A 21,326-nucleotide genomic window follows, 5' to 3' on the forward strand; every position below is an offset into this window, starting at 1 on the left:
GGTATATTGGCCATATATCTCAAACCCCCGAGGTACCTTAATGCTGGTTGCAAATATAATTAGAACAGTAAAAATACATGTTTTGTCATACCCGTGGTATACTGTCTCATATACCACGGATTTCAGCCAATCAGCAACAGTGTACTGCAGCTATACTGCACTCTGACTGCAACCTTTTTTCGTAAGGGCATTGTAGTGTTTTTGCAGAATAAACACTGCAGTGAAATCTGTGGTATTTATTTTAGTGTTGCGGACATGACTATTATACTGTAGTATTTACAGTTTACAATAGTGTAAATACTGTGGTAAAAAACTACTGTAGTATATACTATGGTAATTCTTGTAGCCATATACCTCAAACCCCTGAGGTACCTTATTGCTATTATAAACTGGTTACCAATGTAATTAGTTTAGAAAAAATGTTTCGTTATACTCGTGATATACCAAATCAGCATTCAGCGCTCGAGCCACCTACTTTATAATGTAGTATTTACTGTAGTGTTTTTGTTTTATTATCTTTGACATAGAAGTGGGGGTTTTCTCCTTGAGGAAACCTACTAAACCAAAAAAATAGGCCTACTCAAAGAGCAAATTTTCCATAACCTGTTTTGAAACTGCAGTAACTGCAGTTGACTGTGGTGTTTTGCAGTTATACTGCACTGCAACTGCAGTTACACGGCAAAATTACTGCAGTAAAAAAGTGTTATTTGTATCATCCTGCAGTTATATTGCACTCTAACTACAGTTGTATTACAGTGTACTGCAGTTATACTGACCTCTGACTGCATTTTTATTCTGTAAGGATGAGGGGAATGGGCAGGGTGTATGCAAATGAAATACTGTAGTATATACTATAGTAATTACTGTAGTGTTTTTGCAGACTGTAGTATTTTTGTGTAAATTACTGTAGTATTTACTGTAATGTTTTTGCAGACTAATGTTTTTGCGGACATTACTGTAGTATTTACTGTAGTGTTTTTGCGATCTGTAGTATTTACTATAATATTCTACAGTATACTACCAAATTCTATAGTAAGTACTACACCTCATCGAAGTATACTACAGTGTGTAGTATAGTATTCTACAGTATATTACAGTTTACTACATAATTCTATAGTAAGTACTATAGTATTCTATAGTAAACTGTAGTATTTTTTATGTGGCAGCTCAGTCATTCACTCACTATTATGCTTGTGTTGTCAATTATGTGGTGCAATTTGAGCACTGAAATAAGGAGATGACTGTGGGGAACTATGGGAATGCTGTTATTGAAAGTAAGCCTTCCAATAACAGTTGCCTGCCCTCGGGTTCTATGAATCTGACAGAGATATGACTGTCAGATTTATGGGACCTTCTTATGTGGGATTAACCTGAGTAAAAGCAGGAGGCTTGCAGTATCTTTGAGGTGTTTTCAGTATCGTTTTATTACCACATATAGATTTATTTGTTTTGAAGATACTGTTGCTACTTCTTACAGATAATAAGTTACATTTCAATTATTTGGGAACTTTATTGAACAAACTAAGTTTTGATTTTTGATGAATACATCCCATTAGTTACCTACTTCTAAACAGATATCAGGCCTACTCTTTACAAGTTTGGAGGTTCATCTGAAAATGTTCTACCTTGCTTGTTGCTTTGAAATGGCCGCTGTTGCCTTAGGTCCCTGAGTATTGTTAAGTGACGTATGTTTGTCTTAATGGCCTGCATCATATTACAAACACTGCTAACTCGAGGGGTATTGAACGCTTTCAAAACATAAATGCTATTGCCACATGGTATATCATACAATAAGGCTCAGTATTAAAAGTATTAACGTGCACAAATCAGACAGACCGATAACCTATGGCAATTCTACCCTCAAAGTACAGCAGGTTACAATGCAATGACTTACACTGAGTGTACAAAACATTAGGAACATCTACTTTTTCCATGACATAGACTGACCAGGTGAATCCAGGTGAAAGCTATGATCCCTTATTGATGTCACTTGTTAAATCCACTTCAATCAGTGTAGATGAAGGGGAGGAGACAGGTTAAAGAAGGATTTTTAAGCCTTGAGACAATTGAGACATGGATAATGTTTGTGTGCTATTCAGAGGGTGAATATTCAAGACAAAAGTGCCTTTGAATGGGGTATTGTAGTAGGTGCCAGCAGCATTGCATCAAGAACTGCAATGCTGCTAGGTTTTTCATATTCAACAGTTCCCTGTGTGTATCAAGAATGGTCTACCACCCAGCCAACTTTCATTTAACTAGGCAAGTCAGTTAAGAACAAATTCTTATTTTCAATGACAGCCTATGAACAGCGGTTGTTCAGGGGCAGAACAACAGATTTGTACCTTGGGGATTTGAACTTGCAACCTTTCAGTTACTAGTCCAACACTCTAACCACTAGGCTACGCTGCCACCCCACACAACTGTTGGAAGCATTGGAATCAACATGGGCCAGCATCCCTGTGGAAGGCTTTCGACACCTTGTGGAGTCCATGCCCTCAGCAAATTGAGGCAGTTTTGAGGGCAAAGGGGGTGCAACTCAATATTAGGAAGGTGTTCCTAATGTTTTGTACACTCAATGTCTGTTACCTGGGTGATGAAATAATATAATAGAAAAGTACTTCACTGTACGACTCTATTTGTACCTGTTAGGGTGCTCATGCTTCTTAAGTTATATATATATATATATATATATATATAAAAATAACAATAAAATAAGGTCAAAGCCAAGGCGGCTCAGGCGGACAGACAAAATATGTTTCTCACACCTAAGCTATAACCCTGCCTAATGTGGTCAAACAAAGCCGCTGTGCTACCGTTAGCCTCAGCTACAGGTCAACCCAACACAAGAATCTCTCACGGCTCCCATGGATGAGAGCTGCTGGTAGGTCAGGTTACAACCATCTCCACATCTCCAGGGCGTAGAGCAGGAATCACAAAGGGCTCGCTCTACCACAGGCAGAGATATCTGTGTACGCTCACGCACTTGAATAACCTCCCGAGCTTGGCTCACATCGTCTAGGTGAAAGGATATGACGGAGGCTAGACCTTAAGCAGCTACCGTCATGGGGACAGGCTGCCACTCTCCATGTGGTTTCTGTGTATGAAACTATCCCTTCACTAAGGGTAGGACACCCAAACTTTTATTTTATTTCACACCTTTTCTTCTGGAATGTGAGGAGAGAGCAAGATACCCACCTCTCAAAAGAGTTGAACTTGTGATTGCCACACTCTCACAGAAGCTGTTTCTCAGTTGATCAAGTTCCAGTAATTGGCTCAAGACATTTCAACAACAAAAAAATCCACCTTGACATTATGCGCTTTTGTGTGTATGTAAGTGACACAAAATCTCAATATAATACATTTTAAATTCAGGCTGTAATAGAACAAAATGTTCTATAAAATGGACAAAGTCAAGGGGTGTGAATACTTTCTGAACATGTGTAAAGTGGGCCTTCATCACTAGTATTGCACAGGTCCTGTGTGGCTCAGTTGGTATAGCATGGTGTTTGCAACGCCAGGGTTGTGGGTTCGATTCCCATGGGGGACCAGTACGGAGAAAAAAATGTATGGAATGTATGCACTCACTACTGTAAGTCGCTCTGGATAAGAGCGTCTGCTAAATGACTAAAATGTAAATGTATTTGTGAGAAGGTGGATGTGAACCCAGGTCTTTCGCTTGTCAAAACACTGCCTTAGTGCGCTCAACCAGTCTTCAGGTTTATTAATGTGGGAGTAATGATTACTAAATGATGAAAACACAATTTAATGGCCTTAAATGGTTTATTATGGACCCTTAAAATAAAGGGTTACCAATATAATTAATATGCAATAAGAAAGGGGACTCCCATTTAGAGATTTTGGAAACTCCAGAAGGGAGTTAATTCTGCTCTAGGCAGGACTCGAAACACCATAAGTATTTTCAACCTTTTCCGTGTTCGTGCTACCCATCTCTGTCAAGGTGTTGCACAATTCTTCATTATTTGGCATTACAACACACCATGTGAATATGATGTTTCAGAACACCTCAGAATGAATGTTTCAGTACACCTCCCATCTGTCTCACAACATGTGTTTCAATACTCCAGCAAAGTTAAGGTTGTCTCATTTAAGGTGGTGGCAGCTCAGTTGCCACTAGTTTTAGTGTTAGAACTCACTTAATTTCAACAGTGTAGTTCAAAGACAAAGTAAACATGATCCAGATTTGGATAATCTTGCATGCCCCACTCACCTAATTTAGTTGCTTGTAAAGTATGATTTGCCAAGTTGATTGCTGAATATCCAATTTTTTGGGAGTCATTGCTGGTTAATGATAAACTAGTCTACTCAGTAAGATGCATTTCATAGCATGACATGAGTAGCCTGTTGAGGATAGCACAGAAAGAACCGGAATTGCCTTTCACTTTCTAGTAGGAAATAAAGTGACAGGCCAGTGACAGGGTTGCTGCCCCATAGGGTGACGCAGGGTGCAGAACCGATGGACTGCTTCTCTTCCCAAATAGTGGGATTGTATCAGCGCTCCTTCATTTTACCTCATTAACAGAGGCTGTCACAAGATCTATTGATATGCAAATTGGACAGAGCGGGTGGTAGTGTGAAGACAGGCTCTGACTGAGTTTACTTGGGAGTTGGGACTCAGTGCGCGTAGCTCCCGCCCCATCTGTTTTTACTTTCTGCCTGGATAAACTACGGAGCCATCGACAGACCCCTCAAGCTTCTTGTTGTCCTTCTATGTAAATAGCCCGCACCACTTCTCATTCTTCGAATCGGGTTTATCTTCCAAGGATTTGTAATGAACGGAGAGTTCGTCTGGCGAATTACGCGTGGAACATTTTGGTATGAGCTCAATATCTGATACTTTTTGCTATGATGTATGTTTTACCCCGAGCAGATCAAATATTTTCTTTGATTTCTTTATTTAATCATGTTCAAATCTGGGACCATGTGTAGCCTATGCTGCGTTGGTCAAATTACATTTCTTGGCCATTTGGATTATTGATCGTTTGAGACCAAAATTGATGCCTTTTGAACAGTTTTATGTTTAGCGGGACATCTCTGGTCCCAGATGGGTAGTAGAAATCCACGTGCCCAAGGGGTACCAACGACAATGCCATATACTGTATATCTAGGCCTATATGAATAAAATAATGTATTATCTATTTCAGTATATGTACTAGCCTAACAGGGTGAAGGAGAGGGAGAACATTTTTAAATTGAGGGGAAAGTTGAGAAAAAAACAGGCATATCAGAGAGATATACACAGACAGCCACATTTTGCATCTTAGTGGACTGTAAGCAGAGCTTGTAAGTAAGGGCCTTATTATTGTCAGAGTCAATTACAGGTCGAGGGTAATTACCGTGCTAAGAGGAAATCATTAGCAGAAATCCCTTAGGCTGTACAAAACCGCATTTAATAGAAAGAAAGCTTATATAAATGTAAAGAAATTATTCTGTTTTCTTGGATAGCTTTAGATTGTTAAATAATCCATTCTGAAGCGGAAAATACATTCACTGTTTTTCATATGCAGAATAGTTAAGCTTATTGCCTTTCATCATTAGAAAGACACTCCAAGGTGGTGCATTTATGTAAATAAGGGCATGATTGAGTGTCAACCACACTCCAAGGGCTAACTGTCTGTTTCAAGTAGATTTGATCTGTGTTTGTTGAATTATAAACTAATTTCTTTCCCCTCATTACCCTGGCCTCCTCCAGCTAGATTGTTTTATGTGCTTTTATGGATGGTAAGAAATAAGGACATGAGAAGTCAAATTCTGTAATTTTCTGTAAAACATACTGTTGGGGAAGGGTACTCTGAGACAGTCTCTGAAGCGTTCCTTGGGCACCCGAGTGGTTCAGTCTAAGGCACTGCATCTCAGTGCTTGAGGCGTCACTACAGACACACTGGTTCAAATCCAGGCTGTTTCACAACCGGCTGTGATTGGGAGTCCCATAGGGCGGTGCACAATTAGCCCAGCGTTGTCTGGGTTTGGCCGGTGTAGGCCGTCATTGTAAATAAGAATTTGTTTTTAACTGACTTGCCTAGTTAAATAAAGGTAATAAAAATGGAGCTGCTGGACACTTTAGTGATGACAGATTAGGTAGACATTTCTGAGTCACAGCTCTGTCAGAAGAGGATAAAGGTGTTCGCATGCTTCCCAACCGGAAGAGTTTGTGCGTATATTATGAAGACGGTTTTTTTGTTTGTTTTTGGCTGTTCGGGCACACTGCATTTTTCTAGAGGCAAGGCGACGTTCGGAGCCGAAGTCTACGCCCCTTCGTCGGTGATTGGTCAACAGTAGGGATTCTTCCATAAAGTCTTTGTTGTCTTTCAATGAGAGACTCATTTTCATGCAAATGGTTTTTTTCATTGACAAATACTGCATCAAACATCCTGAGTTTGAGTTTGAGTTTTATTTACATGCACAGTGCACTTTAATCAACATTTAAGGAAAAGTGACGATTTTAGCCAGCCGGCTAATTTTCAACCGCAGTCCCTGGGCAGGTTATTGAAAACAATTACAATACAGGCAAACAATGAGCAGTGAGCACATGCAGAGCAACATAGGACAAGCAACACGTAGCACAGTCAGAGAAATGGCACAAAATGCAACAAAACTAAATACATAAAAGCAGCAAAGTGGTTCCACACCTCACAAGCTACAGATAACATGGAAAGCGGCAATACACAGCTAGGCATTATGTTCACAAGACTGATTGACCTTTATCCATGTCTTTCTGGGTTTTTTTTTGTGAAGGTTCGATAGGTGGTGCAGTTGCATGTGTCTAATGGCAGTGTGTTCCAGACATGGGAAGCTCTCACAAAGAAAGCAGATTGACTAAAGGTGCTTTTCTGTAAGGGAACTATACAGTTACCTCTCATGGCAGACCTTGTGGATCTGCTGCCATGGGTTTGGGTTTTCTGTTTGACTAAAGTACTAAGTGGAGGGGAAGCCAGACCATTTAGGATCTTGAATATTGCACAAGATTTTGTGCATGCTTTCTGAGGACGTAACAGTGATGATGGCTATTGGGCTTTCTATCAAGCACTTTGAGAGCCTGTTTGTATACAGACTGAATGGGTTTTAATGTTGTACAACAAGCTTGGGCCCAACTAGTCAAGCAGTATGTTAAGTGGGGGAGTATCATAGCATTGAAGTATAGTTTTGCTACCTCTGTAGTCAAACAATTTCATATGAATTGGAAATTAGATTTGGTTGAATTTCGTTATTTGAGTTACCCTTTTTCACATACTTTTTAAGAGAATCAAGTATTAGGCCAAGGTATAGTACTTAAAATCGTATATCACCTGGAGCTTCTCCCCTGATACATAGACATCTGGCTCAGAAGCATCAGTTTCCCTCTTTGTGAAGAAAATGCAGACTGTTTTTTTCCCATTGAGATGCAAACATGAGTCACTGAGACACTTTGTAAGATGGACTATTACAGTGGTGAGTTATTGTGCAGCTTGTTGTTTGCATGCACATATATCACTGTATCATCTGCATACATTTGAACTTCAGACCCAGTACAGACAGAAGGCAGACCATTCAATGTACAGGCTGAACAGGAGGGGCCCCAGTATTGACCCATGGGGCACGCCCACATCATAGCTGAGGGTGGGCGACAGCTCATTGCTCACTCTGACACACTGGGTTCTGCTTTCAAGGTATGATTTCATCCATCTCAGGGCATCGGGGGAAATGTTGAACTTGGACAGTTTTGTGATGAGAACATCGTGGAAATTCATACACAGGGATACTCAAAGTCAATCTTAAATGAATAATTGTTTATTGTCAGTGTGCTGGAGAGGTTCCAACCAACTCAATGCACCATATTACACATGTCAATCAGGAGCTCCACCTGGGCAGACCCAGAAGTTGTCTTATATACGACTATACACAGACAAGTTATATTTGCATGATTTAGCATAATTAATGAATCATTACTGTTTTGTTTCATTCATGTGACCGACCAATACTGGTTCATAACATGTGACAGACCAACACCTCACAAGGCTTCTTTCTCTAAACTGAGTCCTTGAAACTGAGATATCTTTCATTCATTCTCAAAACAAGGTTCTGGGCGTACTGCCAAATTGCAGCTACTGATAATGAGGATTTGTACAGTCAGCCACTTGCATGAACACAGAAATTGGTTATTAGAACAGCACGTGAATAGAAGACAGAAATTAGTTATAAGAAAAGCACAAACATTAAAATGTCCATTGCAAGAACCTCATGGTTAACAGCATCAAAAGCTTTCCTTAGGTCTAGAAACACAGCCCCAACAACGCCCCCTTTGCCCATCTTGGACTTCACATTTTCCAGAATAAAGCAGTTGGCCGTTTCTGTGGAGTGTTTTGCTCAGAAGCCAAACTGCATGCAGGGTAATGTGAAGGGACTGTTTTTGAGGTGGGCAATCAGTTGCTCTGCTACACTTTTCAGCAACCTTCGAGGTAGTACACTAATGGGCCTGTAGTTACTCATGTCAGCAGGGTCACCTGATTTAAAGATGGATGTTATTATGGCCGACTTCCAGACCCTTGGAACCCCCCCCCCACCACCCCTTTAGTGAGCTAATCACCTTGTTCACCTCTGACTCAGAAACCTCCCTTATGATGAAGACAGGTTGAGAATCATTCACTGGCGCTGAGCCCAAGAAACCAGTGGAGGGGCTTTGTGTCAGTACCTTGACAGTCAACAAAGTAGGAATTGAAGGCTGTTGCCAGTTCGACTGCATCCTGTCATTCACATCGATTTCTAGTCTTTTTGCAGTGTTACTATGGTCTTTCCCTGTTAACTTTAGATTCTCCCAGATCAATTTATAATTTCCCTATAATTTGGACTTTAGGGCTGTTTTTAGAGCATGATCTCTTTCTTTCATCAGTTTCCAGATTTCTCCATTTAACCAAGGAAAAGTGAACTTTTGGCCAGGTTTGGATTAGATTTTCTTTAGGAAGCCATTTATTGTAGTTTGGATTGTGGATAGACAAGCCTGACTATCAGCTTCCACATAATTTGTATAGGACAAGAGATCATTCCAGTTAATTCCCTTAATTATGTTTTCAAAATGATTTAATTCACTCTTAGGTATTCTGAGCTGATCAAGCTTTCTAACAGTAGAGAGGTTAAACCTGTACTTAGAAAGCTTTCTGGCTATGAGTGTCAGATTATGATCAGACAGCCCAGTTACCATATTGAATGATTTAGTCACTCTTTCTGGTTTATTACTGAACACCAGATGTGTTTTAGTCACCCTGGTTGGCCCTTTAACTAGCTGTGTGAGTTCAAAGGTATTAGTGATCCGTTTGAGGGATTTCCTACAAAGACTTGTCTTCATAATGAATGTTAAAATCTCACATTAAGATACCTCTTTCCCAAAATCACATTCCCTAAGTATGTTATTAAACGGATTTAAAAAAAAACACTTTTGGTGGAAGGTGGTGTGTACATTCCAATAATGGTAGAAGACATTTGGGGAGACAGTGTAACGTTTAGGCCCATACATAGTTCATTATCACGTTATCAATTTGTTTACATCGGATATGTTCTTTAATATAAATCACCCCCTCCTTTTCCTTAAATCCTGTCTCTCATGATAACATTGTAGCCAGGCACAATCAAAGCAGCAGATGGAGCCATGTCTCTGAAAGGCAGCGGAAGTCTGTGAGAAGATGTTGAATTTTATCACTTTTTGGAATGACGTTGCGAATTTTCAAGTGCCCCCCTAGTAGTCGCTTGGAATTAGCTTGTGGGTCCCAGATGACTCAAGCATGATTTACACATTGAAAAAAGTAGTTCGGTAGTACAATTAACTATCCCTTGCGCTTGCACTGGATGCGGGGAACTATTTAAAACATTTTGTGTGCCAGAAGCAGAGTCGGAGATAGGGCTGTGGCGGTCACGAAATTTCGTCAGCCGGTGATTGTCAAGCAAATAACTGTCGGTCTCAGTTTAATTAACAAACATATTTAGCTCTCCTGGCTTTCACACACACACACACACACACACCTTTGGAACATCTACATTTTAAAAAGTCTAATAAATCCATGTAACATAGCCTACACCTTCACAATAAATCCATTATTTATTGTGGACATGTCTAAAGAAGCATGATATGAAGAACATCTAGTCTATTTCAGAAGAACAGAATAGCATACTCTGAGTTGTCCTTATGTTAGATCCTGATCTGGCTATGCCAAATGGCTGTGGGCTACACTACTTCATTTAGCAGGATTCCGTGGCATTATTTTATATTATGAAGAAAACAATTGAACAAATGTAACGGGCGTCATATAGAGGGGACCAAAACGCAGCATGTTGAGTGCTCATGATGATATTTATTAACTCAAAACACTAATGACAAAAGGAACCGATCAACTTACAGTTCTGTCAGGTACAGAGACTAAACAGAATGCAACTGCACACATACACATGTGGAAAAAAAACCTACTTAAATATGATCTCCAATTAGAGGCAACGAGGACCAGCTGCCTCCAAGTGGAGATCAACCCCCCCAAAAAAAACACATAGAAATAGAAACCTAGAATTAAACATAGAAATAGAAAACATAGAAAACCACCCAAAAACACCCCCTGTCACACCCTGACATACTCTACTTTAGAAAATGACCTCTTACAAGGGTCAGGACGTGACAACAAAGCTGAATAAAATATAAATATTCCCTCCAAATGATTTGAGGGAGTGTGCACATGCGGCTATTCAGTGTTGAAAAGTTAACAAAGAAATAGGTACTCCTATATGCTTCATTTAGAGTTAAGGAAACTTTAGTTGTTCTACAAAGTTGGGCTTTATGTTTAGATTTTTTATACATTGCAAGGCTGCATGATGTGACTAATGATGATTTGAAAAAAGTCGCTTGAAAGGCATGAGCTCTGCTCAGTTTTTTTGCGCAGGTTGTACACTCTTCATTAGTCTCTCATTCACAATTTGACAAGCACCTGATAATGCCTTTGTGGCCGTAATGCACCCCCAGAAAATACATACCTTTTGCAGCCAGTGGCCGTTGTGCGCTTAAGCACCCCTCACTCACATGGATCTCCATCACTTGATCGGGTCTTTCTCACAGGCTACAAGTGAAGACAGACACATCGGGGGCGCAACTGTGCGCATTCTTATCCAATTCGGAGGTGCATATTGAAGATATTGGAAGAACTGTCCACATTTACTTTGTCAGCCAACAAGATGAGTAGGCTTAACGAACAGCAAAAGCACTAGCCTATGTCAATCTACTATCACCCATAGCACAAAAGTCAAACTATTCTATTCTGTGCGATAAATAAATATTTCAAACATAGTCTGGGACAGTTGTGGGATGCAATAGATGCCAAATTAATACAACCACTAGCATCAAAAAAACTTTTTTAAGCAATGTGGCTGACGTAGCAGATCAGAACATTTACCTTAAAATGTTGATAGACTATTAGGCTATTTCTTCACATTATTAGTACAGCAATGCGCACATGGCAGTAGGTTATAAGCACGAATGTTCCATGAGCGGGAAAACACCATTATCAAAATTGAGTGCATTTTTATGGTGAAAATTATCTTCCCCAAACTTGAAACTTAAGCTCTGCTTATGTATGCCAGTTAGGCACTAAACCCCTTGTAAAGCGGATTCATGTGCTTAATTTTAAGAATGTATTATTTGCCCACTTTTGTTGTGATTACAAACCTTATCAAAACATATAGGCCTATGGGTTAGGCTACATGAGGTGGGCGACTATCATTTGAAAAAGTCGCACAAATAAAAGGCAGTTTATGCTGGGCATAATTCACAAGTGATAGGCTAATCAGACTATTCTTGATTTAATCTTGTCTTTACATATACGTGTTCAATTTGTTTTGATTTAGAATGGATCATTATCATGCACCTCTTTCAAAACAGGGGCAGCGGGGAAAATTAATGTCTTCTATGCACTTAAATAGCGAATGGAGGACGCTTTTCCCGTGGTTCATTTTCATGCCAGCCAGGTAGGCTATACTCCTGTCGTAAAGATAAACAATGTGCTTAATATTAGGAAAACATTTAGAAATAAATATAGTAGGCCTAGCCTATAGAAAGCTGATGGGTACCTCCTCTGTTTAGTAGAGGCCATCACTCTGTTTTCTCGTGTATAGCTTGCACAAAATGAGCTCATGGGTTCTCATGAAGTGTTTGATTAGATTTTCAAACACATTTGCATTGATGCCAGAATGATTAGAGAGACAATAGAGTTCTGAGTACCAGGCAGTTATCAAGTTTGGTAGGCTACTAATGACCATCAGCAGCATCAGAGCTTAGAGAAGCCTAATTACCGTTACTAAACGGTCACGTGGAATTTGACTGCCTTCATGACTCCTGACCACCGGTGTGGCGGTAATACAGTCACCACAACAGTCCCGTGTGGCTCAGTTGGTAGAGCATGGTGTTTGCAACGCCAGGGTTGTGGGTTCGATTCCCACAGGGGACCAGTACGAAAAAGAAAAAAAATGTATACAATTTAAGTCGTTCTGGATAAGAGCGTCTGCTAAATGACTAAAATGTATTCGGGGATCATGTATAGCGACTTGGATATTTTTGGGGAGTCAAATTTCATCTTGGAGCCGGGTGACTCGAGAGAAATCATAGCACTCACCCACTTCCGCGACGGCGGTGTTTTGAGGACGCAGCCATCCACTGCTTTCCACTCGGTGGTGTTAGGCCCAGGATTGACGTGTACATCCCCGGAGAGCAGGAGGGTGGTGAACAGGTAGTTTAGCAGTTTCCAATATATGTTGGACTTGTGTTTGTTACTCCTAACCGATTCAGTAGAATAGGGAGCGAGGTACACTTGGCCATTATTCAGAACATTATGGTACAGTATGCTGTGTACTGTCCGCTTCCATGGAACGGTGAACCAATGTGTTTGTCTGGGATGTTGGCATTCCTCGACAGTAGATTGGTTGTGTCATCCCAGCAAGGACTCACTGAGATTATCAGTAGAGCAGCTATATAACTGACAATCGTGGCAATGTACTGGAGATAAAACACAATTGTACTTTAAATCTTTGCAAGAATTACTTGGCTGGAGTCGGCGTACACCTGATAATTTAGATAAAATAACAGCATCTGGAGGAGAAGCGGCACCTGCCGCACCACCCTCCGTTCGGTCTGCTATTGTGTGTGGGACGATGAGATGGAAGCAAACTCCATCTCATGTGCACTGCAGAAACATGCTAACCAAACAGTGCTAGGTGCCTGTGCACTTGTGACTTTGAGAGAGTAAACCTTTTTTAAAAAAAAAAGGTATTCTTCTTAGTTAGATGTAAAATTGCACGATCTCTCAGATCTCCTTGGCAAAAACGTGAAAATGAATGACAGATTTCTTGAGTTATTTCAGGTTCATTCTGACTATTTTGAGGAAGGGTATACTGGCTACTCCTTTAAAAGACCTTCACTTGAAAAATTAGAAAAAAGCGGCAATAGTACTGTTTGTCCATTTAGAGACGCTGTAGCGAGTATACACTTCCTCAAAATAGTCGAGGAGGTCTTAGTCATGCAATTTTACATCTAACTAAGATGTTTGGTGCAGTATTTCATTCATTTCACAGCACTTTGTGATGTCAGCTGATGTAAAAAGGGCTTTATAAATACATTTGATTGATTGATTTCTCATTGAATGACAACAAAGACTTTACTGAATAATCCCTACCTGTCACGTCCTGACCAGTAAAGGGGTCTATTTGTTATTTGTAGTTTGGTCAGGACGTGGCAGAGGGTATTTGTTTTCATGGTTTTGTGTATGTGTTTAGATAGAGGGATATTTTGTGTAGAGTGTTTCTGGGGTTTATTGGTGTAAGTGTCGATGTAGAGGGGGTAGTTGATTTAGGTGGTTCGGAGTGTGTGTGTATTGTAGAGGGGTATTTGATTTATATGTTCCGGGGTGTTGGGTATGTTCTTGTGTTTGTATTTCTAAGGGGCTGTTCTAGTTTTGTATTTCTGTGTTGGCCTGGTATGACTCTCAATCAGGAACAGCTGTACATCCTTGTTGCTGATTGAGAGTCATACTTAGGTCGCCTGTTTTCACCTGTTAGTTTGTGGGAGATTGTGCTGTGTATAGCTTTGTGCCTTACCGGCCTGTTATTCGTCGTTGTGTATACATGTTTGTTTTGGGTTTTTCCTTCTTTGTCCATAATAAAGAAGATGAGTGTACATATTCCTGCTGCATTTTGGTCCTCTCCTTACGACAACCGTAACACTACCGTTGACCAATTACCGACGAAGGGGCATAGACTTCAGCTACCAACTTCGGCTTGCCTCAAGAAAAAAATGTAGTGTGCCCGAACAGCTGAAAAAACCCTTACCGAAGTCCGAAAAAAATAAACTGCACAAAATGTTGTCATATTATATGAACAAAGTCTTCCAAAACGTTTCGGCTGGGAAGCATGCGGACGCCTTTAAGAGGGCTAATCAGAATTCTCTTCAACCATATTAAAACTGTAATGCAGAGAAACCAGAACCAACTACTCAGTTTTACATATTAAAGATGTCGACAAGAGACATTAAAACTGTGACATAAAGGGAGGAAATTATGCGATCATGCATTGTGCTGTAAATAATATCCCCATTTTATCCAATCAATCTTAATACAGTATGTGTGATTGAATTAGGTTTGTCTGAGGGTGATGCATAGGCCTCGCCTAATTGTGCATTGGAGTATAGCCAGTGTCTTCAGTTTTGTGTTTATCATGAAAGCGCTCATGCATGCAGTCAGTGTGTGTAGGAGTTGCCTAGCTGTTTCCCCCTGCCTGGCCATCTCTTGGGTTCCCTGGGGATCCCCGGGGAGCTGATTAGCGTGCCAGTGTGATGGAGAGGTCAGCGCGGCACCAGGTGTGTAACTGGGAAAGGATGACCCATAATGGACGTCTGGGGCAGGGGGCCCATTAAACTTATATGAGATGAGGAAACCAGATAGTGTTATATGGATGAGATTCTTTTTACATTGATTACGGTTTCACTTCCCAGGTGGTGAGACAATGCCTATTATCAACGTACAAGATAAATGAGAAGGAGAGGAAGGAAGGGGCCATTTAATGATGGATTACTAGCCTACTACTGCTATGTTTTGTATTTTTTATTGACATTTTAGGGAATTGTGTGGTTAGTGTGATTGTAAAACAGAAGTGCACCTTTTGACATAAATAGTAGGCCATTGAACAAGTGAATAGCCTGGTTGGACAATAAAAATATATTTCTTCACTCCTTTGCCTTGCAGGTTCTCTAAACCTCTTTATTGGTACAGTAAACGCTTGTCATTACCCACAGCTCCTTGCTCTTTCAACACAACCACATCTGCTATCATTAAGTGTTTTAGCGCAGAGGATTTAAGGTGTTTCGCCTATATTAATAGAGCAGCGACAGGCCACCACTCCCAAAAATATTTGAAAAAACATACAATTACTAAAACCAGATAAAGTATGTAAAAAGATAATGGAGCTATACATTTTTTCCACATTTTCTTACGTTACAGGCTTATTCTAAAATGGGTTAAATTTTAAAAAATCCTCTTCAATCTACATACAATACCCCATAATGACAAAGTGAAAACAGTTCTTTTTTGTAAGGTCCCATAGTTGACAGTGCATGTAAAAGCAAAAACCAAGCCATGAGGTTGAAGGAATTGTCTGTAAAGCTCCAAGACAGGTTCCAAATTTCTGTAGCATTGAAGGTCCCCAAGAACAGTGGCCTCAATCATTCTTAAATGGAAGAAATTTGAAACCACCGACTCTTCCTAGAGCTGGCCGCCCAGCCAAACTGAACAATCGGGGTAGAAGGGCCTTGGTCAGGGAGGTGACCAAGAACCCAATGGTCATACTGACAGAGCCCCAGAGTTCCTCTGTGGAGATGGGAGAACCTTCCAGAAGGACAAACATCTCTGCAGCACTCCACCAATCAGGCCTTTATTGTAGAGTGGCCAGACGGAAACCACTCCTCAGTAAAAGGCACATGACAGCCCACATGGAGTTTGCCAAAAGGTACCTTTAGGACTCAGGCCATGAGAAATAAGATTCTCTGGTCTGATGAAACCAAGATTGAACTATTTGGCCTGAATGTCAAGCTTGTCTTCTGGAGTAAACCTGGCACCATCCCTACGGTGAAGCATGGTGGTGGAAGCATCATGCTGTGGGGATATTTTTCAGCGGCCGGGACTGGGAGACTAGTCAGGATTGAGGGAAAGATGAACGGAGCAAAGTACAGAGAGATACTTGATGAAAACCTTCTCCAGAGTGCTCAGGACCTCAGACTGGGGAGAAGGTTCACCTTTCAACAGGACAACAACACTAAGCACACAGCCAAGACAATGCAGGAGTGGCTTCGGGACAAGTCTCTGAATGCCCTTGAGTGGCCCAGCCAGATTCCGAACATCTCTGGAGAGACCTGAAAATAGCTGTGCAGCAACGCTCCCCATTCAACCTGACAGAGCGTGAGAGTATCTGCAGAGAAGAATGGGAGAAACTCCCCAAATACAGCTGTGCTAAGCATGTAGCGTCATACCCAAGAAGACTCAAGGCTGTAATTGTTGCCAAAGGTGCTTCAACAAAGTACTGAGTAAAGGGTCTGAATACTTATGTAAATGTGATCTTTTTTTTATACATTTGCACACAAAAAAATTAAAAACCTGTTTTTGCTTTGTCATTATGGGGTATTGTGTGTAAATTGTTGAGTAAAATGTATTTAATATTTTTTTTAAAATAAGGCTGTAACGTAAAAAAAGTGGAAAAAGTATACTTAACAAAAATATAAACGCAACATGCAACAATTTCAAGTTATAGTTCATTTAAGGTAATCAGCCAATTTAAATAAATTCATTAGGCCCTAATATATGGATTTCACATGACTGGGAATACAGATAGGCATGTTGTTCACAGATACCTTAAATAAAAGGGTAGGAGGGGTGGATCAGAAAATCAGTCAGTACACGGTGGGAACACCATTTGCCTCATGCAGTGCGACATCTCCTTCGCATAGAGTTGATCAGGTGGTTGACTGGCCTGTGGAATGTTGTCCAACTCCTCTTCAATGGCTGTGCGAAGTTGCTGGATATTGGCGGGAACTGGCACACTGTCGTACACGCCAATTCAGAGCATGCCAAACATGCTCAATGGGTGACATGTCTGGTGAGTATGCAGGCCATGGAAGAACTGGGACATTTTCAGCTTCCAGGAATGGTGTACAGATCCTTGCGGCATGGGGGGCCGTGCATTATCAAGCTGAAACATGAGGTGACGGCGGCGGATGAATGGCATGACACTGGGCCTCAGGATCTCGTCACGGTATCTCTTTGCATTTAAATTGCCATCGATAAAATGCAATTGTGCTCGTTGTCCGTAGCTTATGCCTGCCCATAACCCCACCGCCACCATAGGGCTCTCTATTCACAGTGTTGACATTAGCAAACCACTCGCCCACACAATTCCATATACATGGTCTGCGGTTGTGAGGCCGGTTGGACGTAGTGCCAAATTCTCTAAAATGAGGTTAGAGGCGGCCTATGGTTGAGAAATGAACATTACATTCTCTGTCAACAGCTCTGGTGGACATTCCTGCAGTCAGCATGCCAGTTGCACGCTCCCTCAAAACTTGAGACATCTGTGGCATTGTGTTGTGTAACGAAACTGCACATTTTAGAGTGGCCTTTTGTTGTCCCCAGCACAAGGTACACCTGTATTAATGACCATGCTGTTTAATAAACTTCTTGATATGCCACACCAGTCAAGTGGATGGATTATCTTGGCAAAGGAGAAATGCTCACTAACAGGGATGTAAACAAATTTGTGCAAGAAATTTGAGATAAATCATATTTTTTCTGCCAATGGAACATTTCTGGGATATTTCAGGTCATGAAACCAAAACTTTGCATGTAGCGTTTATATTTTTGTTCAGTGTATTTTCAAATATGATTATCTTTGAGAACTAACAATCACCAAAATAAAACAGACAGTCATGGGGCCACCATTGATTTAGTTATGTTTCAGTCACTCACATAGCATGAAGAACACGGCATAAGCCTTGGAAAAATGTGTAGAAATTAGCTTTGAAACAGCAACATTGAGTCTCTGCGGCCAAGAGGTCCTTTAAAAACAATGTGGGTCTGAGATGGTCCCCCCCACCCCACGCTGCTGAAACATATTGATGTTTGGTCCTTCTTTTCAGAGGCAGGCTGAAAGGAGATGCTCCAAACAAAGCAGTGGTAGTGGGGGGAGTAAGTCTTCTCTTCAGGCTGTGCCTCAGCCTTCATTTCACACAAACATTTGTTAGCCCTCTGCAGCTGGAGACTGGGTGACAAGGCTGGCAGGCCCTTTGCTGTGCACTTGCTAGTGTGTGTGTGTGTGTGTGTGTGTGTGTGTGTGTGTGTGTGTGTGTGTGTGTGTGTGTGTGTGTGTGTGTGTGTGTGTGTGTGTGTGTGTGTGTGTGTGTGTGTGTGTGTGTGTGTGTGTGTGTGTGTGTAGAGGGGCATTTCCATATAAACGAACCCGTGAGCAGCAACGTGAAGTTCATAGGAGCGTGTCAAATGAAAGCTAAGAGTCTGTTTTAGGGAAATAAATATATATAGACAATTTTCCATCATACATTTTTTTTAAATAAGCAAAGGCTTTGATTTCTGGTCAAACAGATGAAAAGCAGGTCTTTGAAATGCATCAAAACATAATAATGCTGAAGTAAATGCCCTTGCCCAAAAATATAACTTATTTTTAGTTGGAGAAATCATTTGCCTTCTGAACTGTAAGTTTAAGTAACATTGCTTTGTAATTCTATTACCAAAACTCCACATATCTTTAAGATATTTTCTAATTTCTCTCCCTCATGAGGGAGGATAATGAAAGTTTACATAAGTAAGCAGTAAAGCTAGACCTACCAATTAGTTAGTGTTTTTACTGATATAAAGTTTGGTAATGAATTATTCTTTTTTTTTTGCTTTGGTACTGGTACTATTTTCACAAGTATGTGGTACATTTTCACAACTTTTAGTACAAAACTGGTCCCACTTGAAACGCAGCCATTCTTTCATCCAAAACCTGTCATTTTGTGCATTCATTTGGATGTAAACATCTCATCACACAACCATTTGATTCAAAATATAAGTTTATTGGGAAATGTAATAGAACATTGGTTTAATCACCAAAACACAGCTTAATATATTTTCAATTTAGTCATTTTAACTACCAGTTAATCCAATAGCATATAATGCAAGATAAAAGTTTCAAATCGCCCTTAGAAATGTTGAAAGTTATATGCTACAGTACTGTAAATTACAGCAGATCACAGTTTTAGGCAATATGCTTACATTACCCAACAAAATTGAAAGATAATCTATAATTTCCATAATATATACCCAATGTGTAATCAATATTTTTTTTTTCAGATATATTTGCCACATACAGTAGGTCTACTGTCTAATCAAATGTAATGCACGCATTCATTTGCGTCAAGCCTGTCTTGAGCATTTGGCCATAAATTGTCATCCACATCACAGTGAATGTCCTCATTCACTACTTAATGAGCTGATGATGGCGCCGGAGGAGATGGCTGCCATTTTACGTGCTCCTAACCAATTGCGCTATTGTGTGTGTTTTCGCATTATTTGTAACCTATTTTGTTCATAATGTTTCTGCCACCGTCTCTAATGACCAAAAAGAGCTTCCGGATATCAGGACAGCAATTACTCACCTCGTACTGGACAAAAAATGTTCTTTAACGAGTGGGACGCAAAGGATTTACTTCAGACACCCGATAAGGCCCAAATCCCTGTAATTCGTATGAAGAAGAGACGGAGATATTGGGGACGTAGGTCGGGGTGCCTTGTAAGGATCCGACGGCAATTGAGTAATCCCCGTCTACCATCAGACCTATTACCCAACGTGCAATCATTGGATAACTAAATGGATGAACTCAGATCAAGACAATCCTACCAACAGGACATTAAAAAAGGTAATAGCTTGTGTTTCACCGAGTTGTGGCTGAACGACGACATGGATAACATACAGCTGGCTGGGTTTTCAGTCCACCGGCAAGATAGAACAGCTGCCTACGGTAAGACAAGGGGTGGCGGTCTCTGTCTATTAGTAAATAACAGCCGGTGCACACAATCTAATATTAAGGAAGTCTCAAGGTTTTGCTCGCCTGAGGTAGAGTATCTCATGAAAAGCTGTAGACCACACTATTTACCAAGAGTTTCTATATTTTTCGCCACATTCTTCATTTATTTACCACCACAAACTGATGCTGGCACTAAGAGGGCACTCAACAAGCTGTAAAAGGCCATAAGCAAACACGAAAATGCTCATCCAGAGGCGGTGTGCCTAGTGGCCGGGGACTTTAATGCAGGGAAACTTAAATCCATTTTACCTAATTTCTACCAGCATGTCACATGCAACCAGAGGAGAAAAAAAACACTCTAGACCACCTTTACTTCAACACCTTTGGGATGAATTGGAACACCGACTGCGAGCCAGGCCTATTTGCACATCAGTGCCCGACCTCCCTATTGCTCTTGTGGCAGAATGGAAGCAAGTCCCTGTAGCAATGTTCCAACATCTAGTGGAAAGCCTTCCCAGAAGAGTGGAGGCTGTTATAGCAGAAAAGGGGGGGATCAACTCCATATTAATGCCCATGATTTGGGAATTAGATGTTCGACAAGCAGGTGTCCACATACTTTTGGTCATGTAGTGTATACTTGTGATGGTTCACAGTAGCATCACTCACAATCACCCTTTAAAAAATGTATTTTTACAGTATAGTTCCAATATGTTGTGAAATAGCATGTGCATAAAATAGTATCAGTAATACAGTATATAGTGTTGTACTTGAACATACTCGGCCCTCAGTTGTTTCACCCGGTCGTTGTTTCTCTCAAAAAGCACCGGGTAAATGGGTTTCATAGATACCTGGTGTCTTTTCAAAAGGCGGGTGAATGTTGGTAGGTTGATGCCACGTTGGCGTCATCGTTCTCCCCAATGGCCTGCTTTATTTCGGACAGCCGTATGTCATTCCTGGCCCTCATTATTTCCACCACTGCCCACTCCTGCTGGTCGGTCAGCACACGGCCACAGACACCACCATGGGGTCTTCTGTCAATTCTGAGGGTAGAACAGAGTATACTGTCAATAGATCATACTGTAACATGTTTTGTGAATTTACATGCATTACAAATTCATTTACTGTAAATGTAATGGTAAAGCATAGTGCATATCCTTCAGACTTACCAGTTTTCTTGCCGAAATGTTCTCAAGATTGAATGTATCTTTTCAGAATGGGGTGAACTCATTTGGCAGCCTCTGCAATTGTA

At 40.7% G+C, this 21,326-nt stretch overlaps 2 protein-coding genes across 4 annotated transcripts in view; one reads left to right on the forward strand and one right to left on the reverse strand.

Annotated features, from left to right (window-relative positions):
* The window catches only part of ube2j1 (ubiquitin-conjugating enzyme E2, J1), a 47,649-nt gene extending 43,301 nt beyond the window's left edge, over positions 1-4,348 (reverse strand). Inside the window, exon 1 of the mRNA XM_014204702.2 lies at positions 4,229-4,348. The gene's annotated coding sequence lies outside the window, so the exon portion shown is untranslated. The remainder of the gene's footprint in view (positions 1-4,228) is intronic.
* The window catches only part of LOC106607715 (ankyrin repeat domain-containing protein 6), a 59,508-nt gene that overhangs the window by 769 nt on the left and 37,413 nt on the right, over positions 1-21,326 (forward strand). The window contains exon 1 of one of the 3 annotated variants that reach the window (XM_014204970.2): positions 4,433-4,833. The exons of 1 other annotated variant lie outside the window; for it this stretch is intronic. The gene's annotated coding sequence lies outside the window, so the exon portion shown is untranslated. Of the gene's footprint in view, positions 1-4,432; positions 4,834-21,326 lie in introns of those variants that run through there. One more of the 3 variants, XM_014204966.2, reaches the window with a different exon arrangement.

Source organism: Salmo salar, chromosome ssa06, assembly GCF_905237065.1.
Source record: "Salmo salar chromosome ssa06, Ssal_v3.1, whole genome shotgun sequence".
Classification (NCBI taxonomy): Eukaryota; Metazoa; Chordata; class Actinopteri; order Salmoniformes; family Salmonidae; genus Salmo; species Salmo salar.